At 43.7% G+C, this 25,788-nt stretch overlaps 1 protein-coding gene across 1 annotated transcript in view; it reads left to right on the plus strand.

Moving 5' to 3' along the window:
* The first annotated feature begins 1,896 nt into the window (after nucleotides 1–1,896).
* CCND3 (cyclin D3) overlaps nucleotides 1,897–25,788 on the plus strand; it is a 121,323-nt gene continuing 97,431 nt past the window's right edge. Inside the window, exon 1 of the mRNA XM_027838442.1 lies at nucleotides 1,897–2,184. The gene's annotated coding sequence lies outside the window, so the exon portion shown is untranslated. The remainder of the gene's footprint in view (nucleotides 2,185–25,788) is intronic.

The raw sequence follows: 25,788 nt of genomic DNA on the forward strand, positions 1-25,788 counted from the left end.
AATTATGTTGAATACAGATAATAAAGTTAAAACAATCAAGTTCATGAACCCCAAGTTTAAAAAACCTCTGCTGATTTAAAAAATTCAGAGGTGCTACTTCGCACCTATTGAATTGGCTAATAGGACAGAGGGGGAGAGTGACGAATGTTGGATGGGATGTGGAAAAATTGAGACATAAGTGCACTGTTGGTGGAGTTGTAAACTGATTAAACCATTCTGTAGAGCAATGTGGAACTGTGTCCAAGGGGCTATGAAACCACTACACCACTACCACCGAAATACCACTACTGGGTCTATATCCCAAAAGAGATTAAACAAAAAAGAAAAAGAAAACGGAAAAGGACCTATGTGTACAAAAATATTTATAGCGGCTCTTTTCTGATGGCAGGGAGTTGGGAGTTGGAAATTGAGAGGATGCCTATCAATTGGGGAATGGCTGAACAAATTGTCTTATGTGATTGTGATGGAATACTATTGTGCTATAAGAAATGGTGAGCAGGATGCTCTCAGAAAAACCTGGAGGGACTTACATGAACAGGTGTAGAGTGAGGTGAGTAGAGCCAGGGGAATATTGTACTCAGTAATAGTAATAATGTAGGACGATTAGCTGTGAATGACTTAGCTATTCTCAGCAATGCAATGATCCAAGCCAATTCTGAAGGACTTATGATGTAAAATGCTGTCCATCCCCAGAGAAAAAACTCATGGTGTCAGAATACAGATGGAAGCATACTTTTTTTTTTCTTTTACTTTTTCTTGAGGTTTTTTTTTTTGGTCTATATTTTCTTTTACAATATGACTAATATGGAAATATGTTTTGCATGACTACACATGGATAACCTATTTCAAATTGCTTACTTTCTCAATGAGGGGGGTGGAGAGGGAGGGAGAGAATTTTTTAAATGAATATTAAAAGTTGTTTTTACATGTAATTAGGGGGAAGTAAAATACTAAATAAATAATAAAAAAAAACTTCTGCTTTAGTGGGACCTTTGAAATCATTTAGTTCAGCCCTTCTCTTCCCCCCTCCCCCTCATTTTACAGAACTGGAAACCGAGGCCTGGAAGAAGTGAGGTGCACAAGATGACAGAGATCCAAGTTTCCAATTCTCTTTCCACTTCACTCTTGAAACCACACCCCTCGCCAGCAGTCAATCAACAAGCATGTTTGGATCCCAAACTTTCAGCCCTGCGTCCTAGAGGTTACTAAGACTTCAGTAACTAGTAAGAGCTCCACCCCTTCACAACGAAGTCTGCAGCTGTTTTAGGGTTTGGAGATCAATCCCTTCATTCACAAAACCGCAGAATATACGAACTAGAAGGAACCTTATTATTAGGACCATAGTATTCAGCGCAGGAAGGGGCCTCAGAGGTCATTTCGTCTAACTCTTTTATTTGACAAGAGAAAACTGCAATCCAGAGGGGCAGCGATGTGATCAAAATTATATACAAATAAGTAGCAAAGCCAGACGTCACTCGAATCTAGGTCTTTTGACACATACCACCTTTGGACCAGGACAATGCAGCGCCCACTACAGAGTACTCTGCGGTAGCGGAGTCGCTGCTTTACCAACGAGGAAACACGGTTTTGAATTCTCTAAAACCAAGACCGAACCCTTTCTTACATAGAGGGTGACAACTCTGTTCCCTTCACGCCCACACCTGTGCTTGAGCTGTCCTGGAGGCAGCAAGGCCCCTTCACCTCCCCCCTACCCCTCCCCTCTGCTCTGAAGAGCAGGAGCCAGGGGGCGGGGTCCCCTCGGGTACTGTGCGCACCCGGGAGTTTGAATCGGGGGCAGCCCCTAGACTGCCTGCCCACCCAGCGGTGTTAGCAGTCTCTGGAGAGGGGGTAATGGGGTAGAAGGGAGAGGGGCACGATACCTCTCTACAGCAGGAACCCACAGCCCCCTCCGTCTCCCCCCGCCCCCTCCTCCCCACTTCCTGCCCAACTTCAAACGTCGAATCCCTAGCGCAGCACCGAAATTGTAAACACCCCGCTCTAGCGCGGAGGAGGGGTCAAGATTGAAGCGGTTTGGGGTAGGTATGGAGCGATCTTTTCCTCCACTCCCCACTTCCAGCCCTGTGTCAGTGACGGGCCCTACCCCAAGGACACAATTCTGGAGCTGGAGCGTCCATGCCAGGAAGAAGAGGGTGCGAAGAGTCGACTGCGGGACTCACCTGTTAGGTAGGCAGCTGAGCTGTCGGATGGAACAGGTCTGGGGGAGGTGGGGCTCAAAACTAGTTGGTGCAGATTTCCAGCCACTGTCTGGGGTCAGGTCTGATTCCCTGGGAGCACATAGGGCTGGCTGATTGTACAGTCCAAAGGAAAAAGGCGTCTTGGGGAGGGAAAATCCCAGTTTAAGAGGGATGGGGTGGGATCTGAAGAACTGGGGCTGTGAAATCTAAGGAGGGACTCCAAAGTAGCTCCCGAGGTCTGAGAATTTGGAAGGGAAGCTGATTTTCCTTCTGGTACCCCAAACACCAGTTTACCTCAGTCATTTTTCTTATCATTTAAACGAGGGTATTATTGATTTCAAACGTCCCTTGGAGATCTAAATCCTATTATTTTTCTGTCCTCTGGATAGGGAACTCATTCATCCTCTCCCAGACAAAAAGTCAGAATGCCTGAACTGGGTTCTAAGACCCCAAACTGTGTATGGCAATTCAGATATATATGTATATTTGAATATGTGTATATGTGTGAATGTATGTGTGTGCATATATATATATTTATATACATAGATAGGTCCTACTCTGTGCAAAGCACTGTGCCAGAGACACTAGAAGTACAGAGATGAGTAGTAAACAAACCCTGCCTACGAGGGTTTATTTACAGTCTAATAGGGGAATAGTTCTACCCTTCAGCTCATTCCTCTCTTCCACACTGACCTGCTGCCATCCCCAGATTTCTAGAGCTTGCACTATTCAAAAAATGCCTATGCATCAGGGAAACTTAATAACTAATTTAGTCAAAGAGTCAGTAGGGTGGGTTCTGATCACAATTCTGTCCTGTCCAGTGTCCAAAGGTAGACTCCCTATGCCTGGCTGGATGTTACCTCCTACTTTGGTGCCTTGATCCCTCCCTCCTCAGATTTCTTATAACACTTTACCTGGAACTTTCCTTTGCAGTTATCACAGTTTCTCTTATATCATAGTTAATTGGGTATGTCTTTCCCTGCTATTATATTTTAAGTCCTTCATTAGTAGGTCCTGTGTTTTATCTATTTTTGTGTCACCAGCAGCTAATAGCAGTGCTTTGCATATGGGTAGTTTAATAAATATTTGAGTTGAATTAAATTGACTGATCAGTCTTTGGCATCTACTTAATGAGCAAGTGATGTTCCCTGCTTCTTTTCACCACACAAAGTGTTTGAAGATGTCAATGAAAGACAGGAACTGAAGAAAAAAGTAATGTGTACTTATTTTAGAAAAGAGCAAAGAAAAGCAGAGGAGAGAGGGGTTATCCCTCAGCTTTTGGACAAGGGGCTGCAACCACAGAGCTAGAGTTCTCCAGCCACTCATCCTGGTAACTACCTCTCTTCCAGGAACCAAACCTAGACTTTTATTAGGGTTCAGGACTTTGGCAGACAAACCACACCTCCTACCCCTAAGGGATCATCTTTTCTCTGGGGTTCCAAGACTGCCCATTCCCTCAAATCTTGGCCCAAGAGCCACCCAGCTAGTTGCTCTTAAAAAGCCTGCCCTGGGCAAGAAAAATAGAGGTTGTGCCTCTGAGATCTCCAGTCAAATAGCCTGGTGTAGTGGATAGAATATTGGGTTTGCATCCTTAACACCTGTGTCTGAATCTGCCTCTGCCACTTAGCAGCTCTGTGACCTCATGTAATTCGCTCTGCCTTTGTGGACCTTAGTTTCCTCATCTGTAAGATGACAAGGTCTTCCAGCTCTAAATCCCATGATCCTATGTTTTCTCTTCTGGATTAACCTGTTAAAACCTAGTGTCCATGCAGATGCCTTGTCTTTTTTCAATGTCTGGAACATGCTGGGGTCTGAGGTAAGCAAGCAACTCAGATGCAAAATTCAGGTTCCTGTGCCCTTAACTCACTGACAGTTCTTGTAGTGAAGTTTTGAACAAACCAGGACCCTAACCTGTGTCCAGACCAAATACTCCTTAGGGGTCTTCCTTTTGCGTCCTCATTTGTTTTCTCTGCTTCTCCCTTGGTTGAGCCAGCTCAAACAGGGGACACTCATTTGGTTATGCTGGATTGGGCATAGACCATCACTTATGAGGTGAGCAATTCAACAAACAATTGTTAATATTGAGGACACTACGCTAGGCACTGAAAGAGATAAGAAGAGAGATAAGACATTATCTCTGACCTCAGAGAGCTTACTCTTACAGTGATTGGCATTTAGTAATGCTTTTAAAATGTTTTATTCCTCTGCCTAGCATAAATAATACAGCTATCATTTATATAGCTCTTTAAAGTTTACAAAGCATTTTACAAATATTTGTCTCATTTTATCCTTACAATGACCCTGGCAGTTGGATGATATTATTACCCCTATTTTAGAGATAAGAAAACTGAATGCTGAGGTTAAGTAATTTGCCCAGGGTCTTACAACCATTAAGTGTCTGAGTTTGGATTTGAACTCAGGACTTCCTGACTCCAGACCCAGCACTCTAGCCATTGCACCATCTTGCTTCCTAATAGGAAAGTTATGATTACTTCATGGTGAAATGGAACATTGGCACATTAGAGGAGCACAGTACAGTGCTGAATGAGGAGCATAGCACAGTGCTGGATGAGGTCTGAAGAGGAGGGAGGAAAGCTTTTTCTGACTGGAGATCAGGAAAGGCTTCATGGAGGAGGTAGAATTTAAGCTAGGTCTTAAAGGCTAAGGAGGATTTCAACAGGAGTTAAGGGAAAGGCAGCATTCTAGGCTCCAAGAGTGGCAGCAGCCAAAGCACCAGGCAGGACCATGCAGCTGTATGAAGGACAGCAAGCAGTCACTTTGGCTGAAGCATAATTTGAAGAGATAAGTGAAATAAGACTGAAAAGATAAGGTAGAGCCATATTGTGGAGAACTTTGATTTTAGTCTAAAGAGTTTGGACTTTATTTGGGAGAGAGAAAGGAAAGGAATAAGCATTAATATAGTGCCCACCATGTAGTGGGCACTTTACAAATATCATCTCATATGATCTGCACAACAACCCTGTGAGGGAGGTGCTATTGCTATCCCCATTTTACAATCAAGGAAACTGAGGCAAACAATTTACTTGCCCAGAGTCACACAACTAGTAAATATTTGAGGCTGGAATTTAATGCAAGTCTCCCTGATGCCAAGCCCAGCATTTTACCCATTGGTAGATATTAGGGAACCATTGTAGAGTTGTGAGTAGAGGTATGATGGGATATGATGGGATCTGAGCATGGGGAAGACTAAACTGGCATCAGTGTGAAGTATGCATTTGATGAACTAGGGGTGAGGCTGGAAGGAGCAAGACCAGCACATCAGTTCCCAATAAGTTCCCAAAATTGTTTCTTATTTTTATAAAGGAGGGTTTAGGAGCAGAGATCAGCTTTGGGAAGGTTCAGAATACACTTTGCCATCTCTGTTGTTTACTTCCTATGAGGAGCCCTACCGGGTTTGAGGATAGATCTTAGAGACCGGATATCACTGACATGATTTATTCTTACTATTACTTTCTTGATATTACTTTGCAAATCTGCTTCCCCAAATTTATCTTGCTCTCCAGGAAGTGAGAAAGGCAGCTGTCCCATGAGGGACTGAAGGAAAGAATCTTCTGGACAGGGTGTTTAAGAGATTAGAAAGGCTTGAGTTTAGGAAGACAATGGCACCACCTTTTCTGCCAATCTTTAAGAACATCGGAGGGGCAGCTAGGTGGTGCAGGGGATAGAGCACTGGCCCTGGAGTCAGGTGGACCAGATTTCAAATCCGGCCTCAGACCAAACACTTGACACTTACTAGCTGTGTGACCCTGGGCAAGTCACTTAACCCCAATTGCCTAAAAATTAAAAAAAAAAAAATTTAAATAAAAAAAAAAAGAACATCCAAGACCTGCCCTGCTCTTGCCACTAGCCCAGGGCCGCTCTAATTTATTTAGGTTGGAACAGGAAAGGTTCACTTTGGTGGCTGTAATGAGAAATAAGATTAGGAAACTACTCAGAAGTTTGATCTCCAGGTGTCAAAACTAAGAGCCAGGTGAGGGGCAAGAGAAGTTGGAAGAATTCTCTCTGGATGATTTTCCTGCTTCCCAGGCAGCCAAACAACAGTTGTGTTCCATTACTTCTCTGGAAGTCTGAGACGCTTAGAGCAGGACAACTTCCATAGATCAGGCTAGAAAACTGCTCATGATGCCAGACCTCTAAGGCAGAATTTCCATGGACTCAAGCCTCAGTGCTTTCCACAAGCCTGGTTTCCCTCTGGGGTTGTCCTGCTTCAGCCACAAGCCTTAGAGTGTCTCTACTTTGTATGTCTGGTGTCTGTGTTTATTCAAAGGTGGAAGGGATAAACTTAGATGGATAGCCTGATGTAATAAATAAAGCACCGAACCTGGAATCAAGAAGACTTGGAATCCTGTGACCCTGGGCAAGTCACTTAACCTCTGTTTGCCTTGGTTTCCTCATCTTTAAAATGAAGAAGTTGGATTCAATGACTTCAAAGGTCCTTTCTAGCTCTAAAACCGTGATCCTGTGGTTTGCAGGGAAGAGGCAAAGATTAGGGCTGGCCCAACCTTTGACAATAGGAAGTCATAGAACGTTATCATGGATTGGTAGATTTCAGAATACAGCCCATTTCTGACTCCCCACTGCTTTGGGCAAAAAAGCAAGGAAGAAGTCAACATGAGGGTATTGGAGAGATGGCAGACAAAGGGAGCTGCAATTCTCTCCCAATGTATTCCCGTTCAATTCAGAGCAGCAGAATCTGAGAACCTCAAAGGAACGCTAGTCCAATCCATTTCTGGCTGAGATTCCCTTCTACGGCATTCTCAGAAAGTGGTCATTCACCCTTACGTCCACCCCCTACTTGAAAACTTCAAGTGACAGAGAGACCCCCCCCTTCCTAAGGCAGCTTCTTATACTTTTAAACAGGTCTAATCGATAGAATACTTTCCCTTACATGGACACAAAGTCTGTTTCTTTGCGACTTCTCATTGTTCCTAGGTCTCCCTTTCTGGGGCCAAGCAAAAGAAACCCAAACCGTTTTTCCACAGGGCAGTCCAGAGGCTTGAAGACTGCTATTATGTACCTGTGGAGTCCTCTTCTCCAGGCTAAACATCCCCATTTCCTTCTGCTTACCCTCCTTATGGCTCAGTCTCAAAGTCCTTCTCATCCTGGTCACCCCTCCTCAGCATGCCCTTGAGCTTCCTAATCAGTGATGCCCAGAACTAAACATAGACCTTTCAATGTGGCCGGACTCAGACAAAGGACCCAGCTCCCAGTTTCTTTGAGAGGACCCTGCCTCTCCCTTCCTACTGCCTAAGATCACTCTGGCCTTTGTGGCTGCTCTATCTCACTATGACTCATACTAAGTTTACAATCCACTAAAACCCCCCAATCTATCCTTTCCCCTTCGACGTTACTGTCTAGCCAAACTTCCCCCACGTTGGCTTTAGGAAGTTGATTTGCAATGCATTTTGTAGGATTTTGCATTTATCTCTATTATCCCTTTATTAATTGACTGGCTTCAAACTCCCCACTGGCTTACAGATCTCTAGTTCCTGAGCTCCAGAGGGGCAGGGAGGTAGATTTCGGCTGTCTGCCTACACACCACAGTGGGGAATAAGTTGTACTCTTAAGAAACCGCACAACGGAAGCTCGGGGTGGGGTAGGGGTTAGGGGAGGGTACTGGGCCAGTGCCAAGTTTCCTTTTCCCAGCTGAGCAGCACATGTGTTTACCTCACCCTCAGAGATATTTAAAGTTTAAACCCTGTGGGTTCCAGGCAGGAACTGAGGCAACCTGTCATAGGGCGGGTCTTTGGATAGAACCCCAGGAAATTAGAAATGGGTATTATCTGCATTAAATAGGAACGGTGCCTAATAACCTGTGCAAGGTCTTGTACTCCAACACTTCCTCTTCATCTCTCTTTTATGTCCTTCTATCCAGCCTTCCTGCATTACTCCCCACATCCCTGGCTCACTGATTCCCCTCACCCCAAATCCCTTCAGATATCTGAATAGGCAAACACGTGACTATCAAATGAAACAATCAAATTCCCAGAAGTAGCACCACCTATTGACTAGAGAGAGATGTAGAGCCTCGAATGCAACTAGAAAGTGTCTGAAGCTAGATTTGAACTCAGCTCTCCCTGACTCCAGTACTAGTTACCACCTAGCTACCTCAAGGAAAGGCAGAGGAGAAGCCCAAGTGTTTCAAAGACTTTTAAAAAAATTAAGACATAATGCTAAGATGGCAGAGTAGATAGAACGTCAGCCCTTGAGTCAGGAGGACCTGAGTTCAAATGCAGCTTCAGACACTTACTAACTGTGTAACCCTGGGCAAGTCACTTAACCCTGACTGCCTCTCAGAAACAAAACAATCACACCAACAAAAAAATATATACGATGCAAAGGTAGGACCACATATACATAGAGGTTCTTGATCATAATGAGGACAGAACAAAGGAAAATGAGCCACATCAGGGACAATTGATGTTAGACAGAAGGGAAAACTTCCTAACTGAAATTGAGAAATTCTAACTGAATTATATAACCTATAACATTCACAAGTGTCCCTGGGAACCAGATTAAAATATAATTAGAAAATATTTAATAAAACAAATGAAAATACAGTAAAACATAGATAATGTTAATGTGTGATATTCTAAGTCAATGTGCACCTGCAGGAATCCTTATGTAAGATTTAGTGGCCTGTTCTATTTGAGTTTGACAGACCTGCTTTACAAGTTGAAGAAACTGAGTATGTTATTTATGAAGAAGAAAAAACTTAGGGGTGGCAGGATAACTGTCTTCAAGCACCTCAAGGGTAGTCAGTGTAAGAATAATGGATCCCACTTCTCTAGTACTTCATAGCTTTAGAAGCAGCTGGAAGCCGAGACGATCTGGGTTTACATACTGCATCTGGCACATATTGGCTGTGTGACCCTGGACAAGTCACTTAACCTCTCAGTTCTCTAGACAACTCTATCAAACTATATGTTGCAGAGATGGTTCTGACCTGCTTTGGTAGAATAAATTTCCTCACCAATGGGTTCCTTTGGACCAGTGAAATCAGAGGAGCAGGCCTTAACCAGTTCTAGTTTACAAAGCACTTTCTTCACAATACCCCTGTGAAGTTGGTAGTATAAGTATTATTCCCATTCTCCCCATGAGAAAAATGGCCTCAGAGAAGTTAAGTGACTTACCCAAGGCTATATAATGGTAGAGCACAATCATCTGACTTCAAGTCCAGTATTCCTTCCAATGGCTCAAACTGTGATCAGGTTCATTCTCTGTTATTCCAGAAGACAGGACTAAGAGATTTGAATAGAGATCCAGGAGTTCAAATTTTGGTTCTACATATGGAAAGGTGTTCTAGCATAAGAGTTGTCAACAATGGAATGAGCTACATTCTTAAAGTAGTGATCTTGTTATTGTATACATTGAAGAAGAATTGTGAATGGCCACTTGTCAAAGTTAAGGGGCAGCTAGATGGCTCAGTGGATAGAGTGCTGCGTCTGGAGTCAGGAAGACACAGTTCAAATCTAGCTTCAGACACTTACTAGCTGTGTGACCCTGGGCAAGTCACTTCACTCTGTTTGGCTCCGTTTCCTCATCCATAAAATGAGCTGGAGAAGGAAATGACAAACCACTCTAGTATCTTTGCCAAGAAAACTCCAAAAGGGATCACAAAGAGTCAGACATGACTGAAAAAACGACTAAAACAAAACAAACCTTGGTAAAGTAATTTCCCCTCTCTGGGGATCAGTTTGCTCTTCTGTAAAATGATGGGGTTGAACTAAATCCCTAAGGTGCTGTTGCTGGGGAGGTGGGAAATAGGGCAGATGAAAAGAGAGGTTTGGACAGAAGAGTCGGGGAGGGAAGGGGTGAGGAGAGCTGGGAAGTACCGCCTTGAGCCACTAGGTGGGGGTGTTGGGCAGCATCCAGCCCAAGAGGCTCTCCAGATGGGGAAATGTCAGCGCCATGAATGCCCAGTCTTTTGGACCTCCAGCAATCCAGCTTCACTTCTCCTGAGCTGTGATGTCGTTACTCGGGGCTTCTCTCCCACTTGCTAATGACTCCCTCTGGCTTTCCAGACAACAGACCCTAATTTGGGCCCCAAAACATCAGTCCTCTGGTGTCTGCAGGCTGTCTCCTCAAAGGCTGTTTGGCTAGAAATATCCAATCCCCTTTCAAGGCCCCCATCACCCCCCCCACCCCCGTTTACACATACACACTCCAGCTTCTGTTCCTGGCATGTTTTGAGCTTGGGGGGTGGCGGGAGAGGGGAGAGAGCGGGGGAGGCAGGAGTGGCTCAGACAGAGACAGAATCCTTTTTCCAGGGCAGAGAGCAAGACTTTGCTAACCAGTCTTCCCAGCAGCTCATTGGGAAGCATCACAGACCTTCCTTAGAACCAAGACTCACAAAGCAGGGCAGAGAGCCTGGACAAGCTGACTCCCACGCTAAGGAGGCCATTGCCTAAATAAATCCAAAAATCCTTCAACCCTCAACTGTCCAAGCCAGAAGGGACCTTAGAGACCATTTTAGACCAGGCCTTTCGTTTTGCTGAGGGAGGCCCAGAAAGGGGAAAAATTTGCCCAAGGGCACACAGCCAACCAGTGGCAGAGCTGGCACTAAAGCAAATAACAAACATTTATTAAGCACCTACTATGTGGAAAGCATATGCTGAGCCTGGGGGATAAATTTAGATAAAACAAGATCCCTGTTCTCATGGACCAGAACTGGAATCTAGGAGAAGACAAGGCATGCAAGCATAGCTAGCTATGATATACATGAGGGGAGGTGTGTAGCAGCATGTGTAGTAGATAGAACACTGCATCTGGAGTGAGAAAATTGTTCCGTCTTTTCAGTTGTGTCTCATGTGGATAGAGTGCCAGGTCTGGAGTCAGGAAGACTCATTTTCCTGAGTTCAAATCTAGCCTCAGATACTTAATAACTGTGTGACCCTAGGCAAGTCACTTCAGCTTGTTTGCCTCAGTTTCCTCATCTGTAAAATGAGCTGGAGAAGGAAATGGCAAGCCACTCCAGTATCTTTGCCAAAACAAAACAAAATCCCAAATGGGCTCACGAGTCAGAGAAAGACCTTAGTCCAAATGTTGCCTCAGATACTTTCTACCTGTGCGACCCTGGGAAAGTCACTTAACCTCTGCCTGCCTCAGTTTCCTCATCTGTTAATGGAAAGGGTTGGACTCAAAGGCCTCTAAGGCCCTTTCCAGCTCAAAATCTATGGTACTAAAAGGCCTAGACCTTTGATTTCATTGGTGTAGGGAAATCCCAGTGAAGAAACTTCTAGAAACAATTCAGCCTGCGATTGCCCTGCAATTTATGGGCTTAGACAGTTGCTTGGAGACATTGAGGGGTTCAGGGACTTGAACTAACCAGTATTGGATAAATGCATTAGAAAGTTGCAAAACAAGTGCTAATCATGATCATCAGGGAAGGCTTCCCAGGGGAATTTTCCTGGCTCCTATTTCAATCTCTTTAGAGCTGGCCACGGAGCTCAAACCTTCTAAGAGTCCAGGGTTTGGGGTTTTTTTTCCCTCTTTTGCGCACATTGTGGTGTGATGGGGATCTGCTAAATTCCTTCTCCAGTGCCTCATTATGGTGTGGAGGTGACCCTGGAATTCTCTAAGGCTATGCCAATAGAGTGAAAACTGGAAAAGATTTAGAGGGCCCAATGACTGATTGCGTATCTGTCATCTGAGGATCAGCCTAGCTTTTTCAATTGCTTTTTAGTCATGTCCACCTCTTCATGACCTTATTTGGGTTTTTTGTTGTTGTTGTTGGGTTTTCTTGGCGGAGATACTCGTGTGGTTTGCCATTTCCTTCTGTAGCTTATTTTACAGGTGAGGAAACTGAGGCAAACAGGGGGAAGTAACTTGCCCAGGGCCACACAACTAGTCTGAGGCTTGGATTCTCTGGAAGTCCCAAAGAACCCTGGAGGCAAAAAGTCAGAGTAGTACAGTAGAAAACACACTAGACTGGTAAGCTGGTTCTAGTCTAGACTTGATCATTAAATTATCACTTCCCCTTCTATGGGCCTCGGTTTCCTCATCTCTCAAATTAAGGGGTTAGCATAGAAGATCTCTTAAAGCCCCCTTAGCTCTAATGTTCTGTGAATCTAAAAGGCAGGTGAGCCTCTTTGGGGTCATGGATGGTTAGAAAATATGGTCATCAATCAAGCAATAAACATTTTTTAGGGGCCTACTGTGTGCCAGGCACTGAACTCCGTACTGAGGATACCATGAGAAACCCTGGGTAACCCGAGGACAATTCAGTGTTGCCAGGTCAGGGAAGGCAGTTTCATAAGCCTTCCCCCGGAAAAAGAAGACAGGATTTGCCTGCCTCATGGTTTTGCACTCCATCTCAGTTTCCCCAGCTGCATATACCCTTGCTGTCCTTCCTTTCAGACCCTCTCTGTTTCCCTCTCTCTTCTCCTTCCCCTTCTGTGGAGGTGCCTGGGTTCTGGGAAAGGAAACCAGCATACAGGGCGTGGAGGTCCAGGTGTAAGAAAGGTGCAGGGCAGGGGGAGGAGGATGTGGAGAAGCAAGTCAGAATCTTAAGGCTGTAGTAGGAGGGGAGGGAAAGGAGGATTTGGGAAGTATGAGGGTATACTAAGGAAAAGCTCAAGAGTGTTTATGGAAGGAAGCAACTCGGGCTGGAGCTGAGCATCTAGAGGAGGCCTGAGCTTGTCTAGCTCCTGGAATAACACAGTCATACATGAGTCTGCACCTATGTGAGAATGATGTTTGACATTTTTGGGTCAAGGGATGCTCATGGAATCATAGGACATCAGATCCTAAAGGAACCTTAGAGGCCATCTCAGTCAGCCCCTCCCTTTTGCTGATGAGCAGTCAGAGTTCCAAAGAAAGGAAAATGACTTGCCTCAGGTCAACCAGTAAATTAGAGAACTGGACTAGACCCGGAGCCCAAGCCCTTTCCAAGCATGCCCCAGGCATGTATCCCTCCTGCAAAGCCAGAGTCCTAGTGATTTCCCTTTTATTGTTTCCTTTTTTGCCTTTTCACTTAATTTTAACCTAAAAATTTTTTATTACCTTTTACCTAATAATTATTTTGACCTAATAATTTTCTTACTGCCATTCTCCTTTTATTTCTCATACATTTCTCCTCCCTGATAGGACAGAAGGGCAGTCAGTTTAAGCATAGGATCTATTTTTCCTACATTTCAAGGGAATATCTGGGTAATAGACACACTCTGTATGGATGAGCGAAGGAGGACTAGCCCGTCCAGCGGCTGGGCTTCTAGTCTTTGCTGCGACACTGACTTGCTGTAACCTTGTGCTCTCAATTTTCTTATCTATAAAATGAGCTGGATTAGATAATGGACAGACTCCCTTCCAGGGCTAACAATCTGGGATTCTGGAGGTACAATTGTCCCATTACTTATTTAACTTGGCACAGGGGTGGGGAACCTGCGGCCTTAAGGCCAAAGGCCGCACTTAAGGCCCTAGAAGGTCACATGTGGCCTCAAGGCCACAGGTTCCCCTCCCCTGGCTTGGCATGACTTTAGAGTTTTAATCAGTCTTTCCCAGGCATTCTGCATTTCACTCTCCTTCCAGAAGTCATCCAGCCCCTCCTTTGCCCTGGGACCTTTGAGGTCACTGTCTTTTCCTGTGGGTTCACCAGAACTCAAGCAGACCACTCTCTTAAAACTTCTTTGTCCCTAAAGTGGTAGGGTCCTATCCTCTATGGGCCTCAGGTCAACTGTCTCATTTTAAAATCTAACAGAAATCACAATACATTTGTCAGACTGATTGATTATTACCTTGGACTTCTGGGAAGGAGCCTCGGAAGCTAGGGTTTTCAGTTTGATAGCATTACTACCTGGAGCCCATCCACAGAATGGAGGCAGAGAGAAGGCTGTGGTTAGAGTCAAAGGATCTGAATTTGAATTCATCTCTCTACCTCTTATTATCTGTGTGACCTTGCGCAAATCATTTAACTTCTCTGGTCCTCAGTTTCCCCAGATGTAAAATGAAGTGTTAGAGATGGCTTCTAAGGTCCCCTACTCTAGGCCTTGCTCAGTAACTCAAATCCCCTACATATGAATGCCTTTTTTTTCCTCTAAAAGATTTTAATTTCTTCTCAAACCTTCTTTCAAGGGTTACTGGTCCACCTGGAGTAGAATACTACTACTGCTAATAATAATAATAATAACAATTTACTTCATGCTTAATATTTATATCATATTTCTACAATGCTTAAAATATGCAAGGTGATTTACAGATATTATCTCACTCTATTTTGCCAACAATCCTGTGAGGTCAATGCTATTCAAGTCAGCCAGGTATGGATTAGAATGTTAAGAATTCTCATTCACTTCCCACACACACATCCTGCCCTGATGTTTTCTTCTTCCCTGAAGTGTTAGCATTTTCTAAACCCCATGTTTACATTTTATCACATCTACCTCAGTACACTCGAGGTTCCCCATCAGGCCGCAGTAATATTGTTATACAGAGTCGTACAGAGTTATACAGAGACTGCTCTGTGAGGCAGATTTGGGTCTCTCAAGCCTCATAACGCTGACCCAGAGAATTCACCAGGGCATTCCTCTCCCCCCCTCCCCCCACATACACACAGTGTTGCAGAGCTGCAAAGGCATCCCCACCACCTTCCAGCTGGAGGTGTTGCAGCTGCTTTGCTATCACCTGTTCCTGTGTCTAACAGCTTTCACCGTCCAGAGGGAGGTCACCCAGATGGAAATCCCCTTGCTGCACGTTAGGCCCATTTGTTCTCTATGTCTTTTGTAAGGATGGTGAACAGGTGGATACCCTGTAGAAGCTAAGCTCCTGGAAGACAGGCCCTGTTTTTCACTTGTACCTTTGTAGTCAAGGCATCTAGCACAGCTTTGCACATACACCTAGCATGTACAAGATGATTAATAAATGACTGTTGAATTGACCCCTGGAGACATGGCCTATGTCCATGGATTCTGGTATGTCTGAAGCTCCTCCCTACCCATTTTTGTCATTCCCCAGCACACTGTTGGGGAGGGACACAGCAATATAGGTCCTGAGAACTATAGTCATTCCCAATTCTCCAACTAAGGCTTAAGAGTGACATCTGGATGGATGGAGAAGCATGTCTCCCACCTGGTGGACTGTAATTGCAGAATGTGGCTTGTGTTTTTAGATGTACTCAAATGTTAGTTTGCTTTGCTTAACTGTATTTATTTGATACTAGGGAAGATTGTGTGTGTGTGTGTGTGTGTGTGTGTGTGTGTGTTGGGACAAGAGTCATTAGGAAGTGACAGTAATATAAAAGCATCAATACCATATTTAGAAAGGAAAAAAAGAGTAATCTCTTAAGCGTGGAGGGGAGGGGAGAAGGAAGATAGCAAAAATGAAGATCAAGATTTTCTGATACAGTGGAAAGAGCAGTGAACTATCACCCCTCCCCCACAGGTATACATGCCATTCCCCTATGCCACGATATAAGCACTTTGAGGTCAGGAACCATTTCCCATTTTTCTCTTTGTATCCCACTACCTGGAACATAGTAGATGCTTAGTAACTGAGTTAGTGAATCAAACTGAATGGCTTTAAAGAAGCTTGGGAATCCAGGCTCTGCTGCTTACTAATTGTTGGACTTGGGGTAAGTCAATTCACATTTCTGAACCTCAGTTTCCCTCTCTGTAGAATGAAGATGGTCATGCCCATTGTGAGAAATGAATGAGGTCATGGGTATAAAACATTTGGTAAACCTTGAAGTTCTATCAGAGGAACAGGGCAAGGGGCTTAGGAGACTTTGAGTGTTCCCTCCCTAAGGTGGGGGAAGGGGGTGCTGAAGTATTGTGTAAGGGGAAGGGAGGAGAAGAAAGGGAGTGGTACAAAAATGCTCCTACCCTGGGAATTTTCCTTAGGCTATTGGATAAAGAGCAAACTCAGGATTCCTGGTTCAGATTTTCCTGCTAAAGGAGTGTGTGTGTGTGTGTGTGTGTGTGTGTGTGTGTGTGTGTGTGTGTACATTTGACAGGAGGAAGCAAAGCAAGAGTATAAAAATAATCTTGCAAGCAGAGTTGGCCTGTGAGAGCCATCCTGATGCGATACTTCTTCTGTACTGTCAAGTGTAGGTGAGATATTGTTAGGGTGAAGCCCTCCTCACACCCACCCAGAGCATCTGGGAGTTCTTTTTGATCGCCTTGTCACATAGCTAGAGGACATTAGGTTTGTCCAAGAAAGGACGGGAGGTGGGAGAAAAGGAGCAAAACCTTCAGAGGTTTTCCCTGAGGCCAAAGGTTGGCTCAGGCCTCCTTAAACAAGACAGGCCAACAGACAGACACTTAGGGATCACCAAAGAGACTCGGGCTTCCTAGGTCCGGGCCCAGGAAGCAGGGGTGGGTGGAGGTGAGTGCCAATCATGCTAGGTGGGGCTATGAGACCAGCACTTCTGTAGGGCACAGGATGAATCAGCCCTGACCACAGCAGCCCCAGCTGTGGTCATGGTGCAAACAAATCTCCTCCCTACCCCCCCCCCACAGCCCCCCACCCATCCTCTTTCCTTTCCTTTCTCTTCCCCCGATACCAAGGCCTCAGCAGGGGTGTGGCCCACTCCTGGGGTGTGCAGGCACGCTGTACCCTGGCACCAACACTGACTACCTCAGAGAGAAAGGACTTAGTTCTGGACAGCTCAAGCGGGGAAAGAGGCAGCCCTGGCCCTGGGGTGGAGGGGTTTATATGGGTTACCTTGTCTTGTTTTGGAACCTTAGGACTAAGTAAACCTGACATTGTCTCTTTCCCCTTTCCTTAACCCCACCCCTATCTCTCCCCCCTCCCCCATTCATTCATTCAACACTTTAATACATGAAAGGGACTATAGGAGGTGCTGAAAAGATAGAGTGAGAGGGAATAAGGAAGGGAAGAGCTACTCAGGTGAATAATATACAATTCCTGCCCTAAAAGAGCTATGGAAGAATGCCCAAGTATCCTGAGAGGTAAAAAGTACCACTGGAGTTCAGAACAGCCTCACTTTTGATGTGGGTGGGAGGCCCAGAGATGGGAAAGGAAATCAGGGCAGTCTCCCTGGAAGAGGTGACATTTGAGATGGGTCTGGAAAGGCAGGCACATTTTGATAGAAAGAGATTGAGGTAGGTGCTGTTACCCAGGTGGATGGTGGGAGGGAATTATATGAACAAATAAATACAAAGAAGAGGAAAGAAAGTACAAGATATGTTTAGGAAACAGTGAATAGTTGAGTGTAGCTAGAGAAGCTAAGAAATATAGGGGAGTAGTTGGAGATGAGGCCAGAAAGGTACGTTGGAGCTAGAACATGGAGACCTTAAAAGTCAGGTCCAGGATTTGGACTATATTAAGTAAGTCTTAGAGAGCTATTAAAAGTTGTTGAGGTAAATACCATGAGGAAAACATGGCTTTAGGAAGATGGATCTCAAATCTGTATGGAAGATGGAGTTGGGGGCAGTGAGGAAGGTGGGAAAGTAGAGACACCAGTTCAAAAGCTTTCACAATGATCCAGGTGAAGGAGCAACAATGGTGTCTTATCCACTTTATTTATTTACTTTATTTTGGGGGTGATTCTAATGTGTGGGAACTCCTACCACATGGTTTTTACAATTTATTTATCTATGCACTGGATTGGACATCTTTCCAAGTGGTTGCTGCTTATCTATTTTTTCTTTTGGAAATATTAATAGCTCATATTTATATAAGGCTTTCCAAAACACTTACCTCACAGGAAGTAGTGCATATCCCCATTTTACAGATGAGAAAACAGAGGCTCAGTCTGAGCTTGAATGACTTACCCACGGCTGCTCAACCAGCAAGCAAAGGAGCTGGGACTCAAAACCCGATAACAGAATTACAGAATTTGAGAACCAAAGGGGACCTCAGCAGCCATTCAGCCCGATTTGTACCTCCAGAAAGAATCCCCACTGTAACATACCTAACAGATCTTCCAGCCTCTGCTTCCTGGGCCTGAACCTAGGAAGCCCCAGTCTCGTTTATGAGACCTCCCAAAAGGCATCCCATCAAGCCCAGAACTTACCTCTTAGAAATTTCCACCCACTGTTTCTAGTTCTTTCTTCTGGTGCCAAACATGTCCTTTTTTCATGACAGATACTGGAAGACTAGCTATGATTATGTCGCCCCCCCCCCACACACACCCCTACCACCACTATCTCCCCATTCTTCTCTTCTTTGGGCTAAACATCCCCAATTCCCTCAATCAGGTCTTAGATGACATAGACTCCAGAGCCAGGGTTGGGGATCCTGCGGCCTCAAAGCCTCATATGGCCCTCTAGGTGCTCGGGTGTGGCCTTTTGACTGAGTCCAAGTTTTATAGAACAAATCCTTTTATCTAGGGGATTTGTTTTATGAAGTTTAGATTCAAAAGGGTCACACTTGAGGACCTGGAGGGCCACATGTGGCCTTGAGGGCATAGACTCCCCACCCCTGCCCCAGACCTTTCAGAATCCTGCTTGTTCTTCTCTGACACTCTGTGGCACCCAAGTACTCCAGCTGGGGCTTGACAAGGAAAGAATACAAAGGGACTGTCATTTTTTTGGTAAATTTTTTTATTCATTATAACCTTAAATACAAAATGAGAAAAAAAAAAAGAACAATTCCATGTTCAGAGCAGAACACAGGAGAGGATTCAATATAAAATAATAAATTTTCATTTCAAATAAACCTTTGTAATAAATACTACCACTGTTTTCAACACCACCCAGCTTTTCTTTTGCTTCCTTCTAGGTTTTGTTTTGTTCTCTCCTATGTACTTTTTACTTTTTACCCCCACTCGAAGACTACAATTAAACTCAGATATATATACATATACATAGCTATCTATAAACATAGGGACATATACACATATATACCATCTACATATACATATAAAGCCATACTATGTGTATTTCTACTTTTTATCTCTTTCTCTAGAGATGAATAGCATCTTCCTTCATTGGTCCAAGGCTTTCCATGTTTTTCTAAATCAACCAGCTCATCATCTCCTACACTACAGCAATATTCCAACACAATCAAATCCTATCTGAGAGATTGTCTATGAAAGTTTCTTACCAATTTTCCATATTCCTTCTACTTTTAGCTACATTAATTTTATTTATTCAAGAAAATTTTAATTTAAAATAATTGAAATTATCCATTTTACACTTCAACAATGCTCTCACCTTGTAATATAGTTTAACGTGGAATTATCACTTTTATATCTGGAAATTATGTACTGAATGCAAGCAAAGATCAAATTATCTTTGGAGGAGAGGGGGTGGAGAATCACTTTGTTACACTGTAGATTCATATTGAGCTTGCAATCTACTAAAATTCCCATCTTTTCTTTAGCAAACCACGAACTTTCCCATCTTGTACTCCCCAAGTTTTGCAGCCCACATATAAGTCTTTACATTTATTCCTATTCAATTTCATCATCTTTGATTTGGCCCAGTTGTAGCTTATCAAGAACTATCTAGATACTGACTCTGTTGTTCAGTATGTTAGCTATCCCTTTGAGCTGAGTCTTTTTATTATAAGATTTAAAGCTAAAAGGACCCTTAAAGGTCTTCTAGTTCAGCCTCTTCATTTTATATGTAAGGAAACTTAGATCCAGAAAGGTTACGGTCTTCTGGCTACAAGTCTTAGGGTCTTTCCAGTATATAGTGGAGCACAGCCTTTGACAATTTGTCTGCTAGAGACTAGATACTGACTTTGAAGGTTGGTCAATGCCCTCAACGTTCTGGAATTTGTCTACCCCATTTTATAAAGAGTCTTGACCTTCCTTGCTCACTTTCTTTTTTTTAATTTTTTTTTTTTATTTTTTGAGTATCTTTCATGTAGATACTGAAACACTGGAGGTTTGGTTTTTTTTTTTTTGGTTTGTTTTTTTTTGGTGAGGCAATTGGAGTTAAGTGACTTGCCCAGGGTCACACAGCTAGTAAGTGTCCTGTGTCTGAGCCGGATTTGAACTCAGGTCCTCCTGACTCTAAGGGCGGAGCTCTACCTTGCTCACTTTCAAAGAGACTTGAATTCATGTACATACATGTTGGTGTAGTAAACAGTCACGAAATTAAAAGAGAACCAGGCAGAAAATCTGGGTTCAAATTCCGCCTATGTGACCCTTCAGACAAGTTACTTTTCCTTCATCTATAAAATGAGGAGTTCAAACTACGTCAGGGATTCTTAACCTTGTTTATATTGTGGACCCCTTTGGCAGTGTGGCCTATGGACCTCTTCTCAGAATAATGTTTTAAATGCATAAAATAAAATCTGTAAGATTACAAAGGAAACCAATTATATTGAAATACAGTTATAAAAAAAATTTTTTTTGAGTTTATCAACCCCAGTAGAAGAAGTCCTTGACTAGATAGATGATTTCCAAGGTCATTGTCAGCTCTGGACTCCATGATCCTGTGACCCCAGAGTGTCTCAAAGGCTGGAGGAGAATTTTGTTGAAGGACTAGCTCTTTATATGCCCCTTGAAACAGCTGGGAAAGGGTCCTAAGGTTGTGAAGGGGTGGAGCACACTGGGAGAGGTCTCTTTATCCCATGGTATCTACCTTGTCCAGCTCAGTAGTGAGAGCTAAGGAGGAGGGGAGAGAAGCTCAACTGAGTCCCAAGATAAGAGTCGCACAGCTTGCCAACAGTGCAGATAGAAATAAACAGGAAGAATTGTCTTCACATCCTCTTCTTTGACTCCTCCTCCCATCACCATTCCTCTCTTCCAAACTGCCTTCGCTAGCATCTCTTTTCCCTAGCCAACAGGATAGAGGTATATAGTGTTGGCATTGACCCCAACATACCTCTCATTGAACTGCCCTCCTCCCACTCTAATCCCCAGGGCAAAACACTCTTTCATTGGTTTTGAGTTGTTTGAAAGGGTAGATTTTGGAGTTTTGGTTTTGAGTTTTTAGAAGATTTTTGTTTTTACAAAGGATGGGATAATATCTACCAACCAGAATATAATCAGCCATTTTTGTTTCTGGGGCAAACACTACAAATCATTTCTGGGGTAAGTGGCACAAAACATGTCCTCATTCAATGGAAGGAATAGGAGAGACAGAGACAAGAGGGAGGGAGGGAGAGAGAGAGAGACAGAGAGAGAGAGAGAAACAGAGAGAGAGAGTTTGTGTGATATTGGCCTACTGACCTTATGGGGAGAAAATCAGGGACATTATTAGGCTCACTTTGGGGGGAAGGTTGTAGAGTTAAGAGAGAGGGGATGGTGGCTATTTTGAATACAAATATAAACATATTCTTGTGAACTAGATGTGAAACTCCATTGTTTCTGCTGAAGGACTGCAAATGAGGGCTGTGCCCTCTAAATGCAGAACCCTGAGGGAAAGCCCTAATCACAAAACCCTCGTTATGGCTGTGCTACCAACCAGCCTAGACTATTCTAGCTGTCTTCCCTGAGCCAGTCCAGGAATCTCCAGATGTCTTTGGGAGGTCAACAATGGCTGAAAGACTAGAAATGCAGAGCAACTGAAGAAAGGAATGTGAGGCATTATGAAGGCCAAGACACAGGGTGAAAATGATAAGAAGAGCTTAGAGTCCCTGGGGCTTAATCTGATGGTTTTCTTCCTTCATCCTCAAGGTGGCTTGGGTTCTGCCTGAATCTCTTTGGGTTGGATAGGACCAGGACAATCTAGGGTTTGGATGGGAGAGTTCACACCTATCAAGAAGCGGAGGAGGGATTCTGCCCAACCCTGAGCCTTTCCTAGAAGAACTTAGATCACCAGAACCCTTCAGATCATGTCCATCATGTCCCCCTCCCTCTTCCTGGGCTTTACCTCTCAGGTACACTGATCTCAAAACTTGAGTAATAAAAGGGGGAACAAAATTCATTTTACAGATTCATAAATTCATACACTGTTAGATGTGGAAATGGCTTCAGTGGATATCTAGTCCAACCCCCTCATCTTACAGATGAGGCCCCAAGAAGGGAAGTGATTTATTTGCCCAAGGTCACACATAGTCAACCCCAGATGAGTCGTGACCAAGTGAGTGCTTAGTATATATACGTATATGTATATTTATGTACACACATACATATATACACACACACATATATATACATGTATACATTTTAAAATTTTTTGGGAGGTGAAAATATGTTTAATATAATTGTACATGTATAGCCTATATCAGATTGCGTGCCATCTTAGGGAAAGAGGAGTGGAGGGAGGGGGAGAAAATTTAGAACTTAAAAACTTATAGAAGTGAATGTTGAAAACTAAAAACAAATAAATAAATAAAAATAAAAATTTTGAGGAGGGATTTACTTTGATTAGCACTTTATAGTGACAAATCACATTCACTCACCTTATCTCATTTGAATGAACCTAGTAGGGGTAAGCAGTGCAAGTATCTTCCCTTTACAGATGAACAAACTGAGGCTGTGAGCTAATTCAAGTTAGAGCTTATTTATTAAGCACTTCAGTGCTCTTTCTCTTACAGGAGCGGCTGTTGTTGAGTGGTGATAGTAATAATACCTCAGATTTATATATAGCTTTAAGGTTTGTTTTTTTTTTTTATTAGGTGAAGCAATTGGGGTTAAGTGACTTGCCCAGGGTCACACAGCTAGTAAGTGTCAAGTGTCTGAGGCTGGATTTGGACTCAGGTCCTCCTAACTCCAAGGCCAGAGCTCTATCCACTGCACCACCTAGCTGCCCCAGCTTTAAGGTTTTAAAAGCATTTTACACCTATTTGAGCTTCATAAGACCCTGTGAGGTCAGTAACACAGGATTTTCAATATCCCCATTTTACCGAGGATGAAATTGATGCTCAGTAAGGATAAGTGACTTGCCCATGGTCAGTGTCAGAGGCAGAATTCAAATCCAGCACTTTCCAGAGTCCAGTACTTTTTTCACTCTTGTATGCTCCAGGGAACTTTAGCAGAGGAGTGGAAGTATGGAATGAGACAACTTGTAGGAATCTTAAAATCTCAGGGTGGGCAAGAACCTCAAAGGGTAAGGTTTGAAGCAGAAATCACCTGTACCACGTTGCTGATAAATGGTCTTCCAGACTTCACTGGAAGACCTCCAGTAAAGGGGAAATGACTACCTAGCAAAGAAACCCATTGTATTTTTGACAGTTCTGATTGCTGGGAGGTTCTCCTTTTTCTCAGGCCATATGAATGACAGGGAGGGAGACAGAAATAGCAGCTCATAGTGCTATGCTGATGGTGGTAGACCAGGAGTGGGGAACCAAGGCAAAGGGATGGAGGGAGACAAAAGGAAGGGGGGTCTTGTTTTAGTTAGAGGTAACGGATATACCCACTGCCCCCATCCTATTACTCAGAGATGGGGATTTCTGGGTTTCCTTCCCTTTCCTCCTCCTTCTACCACCAGCACTGCCTCTGCCATGGCTCTGCCTCTTCCGCTTTATAACCACAGTTTCCTTCCCTCTTCCTCTTCACCTCCTCCCCACAACCTCACCTGTGGGATGAATTCAGCTCTTAGCTCCAGGTTGTCACTCCCTTGCCTTCAGTATTCACCAGAATCCAGATATAGAGAAAGGGTCTATAAGCAGGGGTGGTGATAACACATAGTAATAATAAGTGTTGGATCAATCTAAAAGTCAGAATGCTCTAAATCTAGCTGAGGGACTCAAATGTTTCCACCAGGAGCAATGGAACCCAGATCCTGTGGCTCAGGACCCAGTGTCCTTTCTACTGGAAACCTAGAAATTTAAAGAGAAAATGCATATGGCAACATGCAACACCTCCATCTGGAAAATTCCAGTGCCTGGTGCTTGGCTACAAATAAGTAGGGTCAGTCAATCAGCCATTTATTAAGTTCCTACCAGCGAGGTGGCGCCATAGTGCATAAAGCACCAGGCCTGGAGTCAAGAAGACTCAACTTCCTGAGTTCAAATCTAGCCTCAGACACTTACTAGCTGTGTGACTCTGGTAAATCACTTAACCTTGTCTGCCTTGATTTCCTCATTTGTAAAATGAGCTGGAGAAGAAAACAACAAACCACTCCAGTATCTTTGCCAAGAAAACCCCAAACAGGGTCACAGAGTCAAGATACAAATGAAAAATAATTGAACAACATCAACAGCAGGATCACAGATTTAGAGCTGGAAGAAACCTTAGGGGTTATCTAGTCTATTCATTTTACATATGAGGAAGCTGAGGCCCAATAACTCACCCTAGGTCACATAGGCGAGTAAATGCAAGAGCCAGGACTCGAATCCAGGTCCTCTGTCTCCAAATGTGATGCTTGTTTAAGTGCGCAGGGAGAGTGAGAGTTGGCAGTCACTTGATGAAGTCTCTGGACAAAGACGCAAAGGCCTTCCACTAAGATGTGGGTGGAAGTATTGCTCTCTGCATCATCAGTGTTGGAAGAACACAGAAAATGAAACCACAGATCTTTTGAAGGGTTGGGAGAAGAAATAATTATAATTCACCTCTCAATGGTGCTTTGCAGTGTATAAAGCATTTTCCTCACCACAACCACATGAGGTAGGGCAGTTCAAGTATTAATATTTCCATTTTACAGTAGGTAAAATGGAGGTACAGAAGAGTTAAGTGGCTTTCCTACAAAGACTCATCTAATAGATGGCCAGTCCAGAACTGGAACTCAGCTCTTCTGGCTTCAACCTCAGTGGTCTCTCACTGTTCTGTTTTCCTTGTGAACCTCAGGGGAAAATGTAGAGAGGGGAAATTAAAAACAATAACAACATACCTTTTTTATGAAGGAGGCAGGGAACCCCTTTTATATGCATATAGTTATATACATATAGAGTTAGTCTATTTATATCCTAGTCCTTTATATCACCACCTGTTTGCCACTGCCTGATGATAAGGCAAAAGAACAGAAAGAATTAAAGAGAGGACAGAGGAAGCCTTGAGAGATGGGCGAGGAGGGAAAAGATTTCCATCATTGTATTAGATCAGCAACATCTTCAAGGCTCCTTTCCCTGGGACAAGATAGTACCCTTGGGTGGGCATAGAAGAGTATATTCCTAGGCTGCTAGCCATATAATTGCTGAGAAATTCTCCAGGGTAAGGCCAGATGATCTCTGGAGAGGTAGGGGGGGAAGGGGCAATTCCTTTCCAGGATCACTGAAAAGAGGAACATTTGAGAATAGACTCTATGAGGTCCTCAGTCAACTAGCATTTATTAAGCACCTACTATGTGCTAAGTGCCAGGAATAAAAAGAAAGGCAAAAAGACTGTCTCTTCTCTCAAGAAGTTTGTGGTTCCCCCAGGACTGAAAGTCTAGAAACCCTCCTAGTTCAGGACCACTCTCCTCTGGGTCAGCTCCTATTTGGACTAAGGGCAGAGTTCTTGATTCTAACCCAACTTTTGGGTTCCTTAGGAGCCCTGATATGGCTAATAGTGTTAGCTAGCCTCTTCGGGGTGTGTGGGCAACTGTGGTTCTGGAATGAGGATCACCTGGAAGGAACCATTAGTAGGCAAGGCTGTTTTTCTCCCAAGGATGAGGCAGTTACTTTCCTGAGCTTGTTGTCTATTTCTGTTGCAAGAGTCCTATGGAATTACTTTGAAAATCAGGAGACAAAGACACTAAGAAAGGTAGAGAGGCATAGAAATAGAGACAGGGCCAGAGATAGATAGATAGATAGATAGATAGATAGATAGATAGATAGATAGATAGATAGATAGATA

The sequence above is a fragment of the Vombatus ursinus genome, unplaced genomic scaffold, assembly GCF_900497805.2.
Source record: "Vombatus ursinus unplaced genomic scaffold, bare-nosed wombat genome assembly UNPS02014826.1, whole genome shotgun sequence".
Taxonomy (NCBI): Eukaryota; Metazoa; Chordata; class Mammalia; order Diprotodontia; family Vombatidae; genus Vombatus; species Vombatus ursinus.